Here is a 2,500-nt window from a genome sequence, read left to right as displayed (position 1 = left end):
AAAGGGCATTGAGCATGTACGTCCTGCTGCCATCCACATTACAGTGTATAGCTGCAAGGTGTTTAACATGAAGCGATACACTGGGGACCGGGCAGTGCGAGTAGCAAACTATATTGCGGGGGTTGCAGTTAGGCAACACTACACTAATTTAACGCGTCGTATGACAATTACAGAGCAGGTTAAGGCCCAACGTGTGTTGGGTTAAGGCCCAACGTGTGTTGGGTTAAGGCCCAACGTGTGTTGGGTTAAGGCCCAACGTGTGTTGGGTTAAGGCCCAACGTGTGTTGGGTTAAGGCCCAACGTGTGTTGGGTTAAGGCCCAACGTGTGTTGGGTTAAGGCCCAACGTGTGTTGGGTTAAGGCCCAACGTGTGTTGGGTTAAGGCCCAACGTGTGTTGGGTTAAGGCCCAACGTGTGTTGGGTTAAGGCCCAACGTGTGTTGGGTTAAGGCCCAACGTGTGTTGGGTTAAGGCCCAACGTGTGTTGGGTTAAGGCCCAACGTGTGTTGGGTTAAGGCCCAACGTGTGTTGGGTTAAGGCCCAACGTGTGTTGGGTTAAGGCCCAACGTGTGTTGGGTTAAGGCCCAACGTGTGTTGGGTTAAGGCCCAACGTGTGTTGGGTTAAGGCCCAACATAGGTTGGGTTAAGGCCCAACATAGGTTGGGTTAAGGCGCAACATAGGTTGGGTTAAGGCGCAACATAGGTTGGGTTAAGGCGCAACATAGGTTGGGTTAAGGCGCAACATAGGTTGGGTTAAGGCGCAACATAGGTTGGGTTAAGGCGCAACATAGGTTGGGTTAAGGCGCAACATAGGTTGGGTTAAGGCCCAACATAGGTTGGGTTAAGGCGCAACATAGGTTGGGTTAAGGCGCAACATAGGTTGGGTTAAGGCGCAACATAGGTTGGGTTAAGGCGCAACATAGGTTGGGTTAAGGCGCAACATAGGTTGGGTTAAGGCGCAACATAGGTTAGGTTAAGGCGCAACATAGGTTAGGTTAAGGCGCAACATAGGTTAGGTTAAGGCGCAACATAGGTTAGGTTAAGGCGCAACATAGGTTAGGTTAAGGCGCAACATAGGTTAGGTTAAGGCGCAACATAGGTTAGGTTAAGGCGCAACATAGGTTAGGTTAAGGCGCAACATAGGTTAGGTTAAGGCGCAACATAGGTTAGGTTAAGGCGCAACATAGGTTAGGTTAAGGCGCAACATAGGTTAGGTTAAGGCGCAACATAGGTTAGGTTAAGGCGCAACATAGGTTAGGTTAAGGCGCAACATAGGTTAGGTTAAGGCGCAACATAGGTTAGGTTAAGGCGCAACATAGGTTAGGTTAAGGCGCAACATAGGTTAGGTTAAGGCGCAACATAGGTTAGGTTAAGGCGCAACATAGGTTAGGTTAAGGCGCAACATAGGTTAGGTTAAGGCGCAACATAGGTTAGGTTAAGGCGCAACATAGGTTAGGTTAAGGCGCAACATAGGTTAGGTTAAGGCGCAACATAGGTTAGGTTAAGGCGCAACATAGGTTAGGTTAAGGCGCAACATAGGTTAGGTTAAGGCGCAACATAGGTTAGGTTGAGGCACAATATAGGTTAGGTTGAGGTACCGTATAGGTTAGGTTAAGGTACAGTATAGTTTAGGTTAAGGTACAGTATAGTTTAGGTTAAGGTACAGTATAGTTTAGGTTAAGGTACAGTATAGTTTAGGTTAAGGTACAGTATAGTTTAGGTTAAGGTACAGTATAGTTTAGGTTAAGGTACAGTATAGTTTAGGTTAAGGTACACATTGTTGTATGGAAAGGTGTAATGGGGGGGGGGGGGGGCGGCCGGTCGGTTTGTTGATTGTGATTATAGTAAGTGGATGCCTGCGGCATCATCTGATTTGCCACGTCAGGATGCACCTTTGGCTCATGACAGGCGGCGCTCCGATTCCATGCTTGTGGCAGACCTGTGTCTTTCATTCCTGCCATTGTTTGTGTGCTGTGAGAGGAGGCAGTATTGTGATGTTGGGTGCACCCCTGTGTAGGACATGTGTGGGTGTTGGTGGCTTAGCTGAGCAATGGTGGTTGTCGGGGGGGTGGGATATTCCGTTTTCTGAGTGGACCTCCCAGTCTGGTTATGACAGTGTGGATTGTCTCATGTGGCGGAGAGGATGCACTGGGTGTTGTTCCATGCTGGTGCTTACATATTGTCTGTGTGCGTGTTACAGGCGGAGAGTAGTGCGTGATAAGAGTGTGTGGCTGCCGTGTGGTTGTGATTGTGAGCAGAGTCTTTCAGCATGTATACGGACAGTTGTATATATTATCTGTATTCTGATGGGTCTATGTATTACTAATCAGCGCCGTGTATACGTTTAATCCGGTTCCAGTCGAAACTGTTGTATCTCTGTACATTAGTGACACGGCGAGCGCGCTATGTAGCTACTCGTCTCGGCAGCTTCCACCGGTGTATGGCAAATGATTATAAGCAATGAGTCGAGTCGTCAATACCGATAGTGTGACGTCACATGTC

Source organism: Schistocerca serialis, unplaced genomic scaffold, assembly GCF_023864345.2.
Source record: "Schistocerca serialis cubense isolate TAMUIC-IGC-003099 unplaced genomic scaffold, iqSchSeri2.2 HiC_scaffold_980, whole genome shotgun sequence".
Classification (NCBI taxonomy): Eukaryota; Metazoa; Arthropoda; class Insecta; order Orthoptera; family Acrididae; genus Schistocerca; species Schistocerca serialis.
This window is presented reverse-complemented; position numbering follows the sequence as displayed.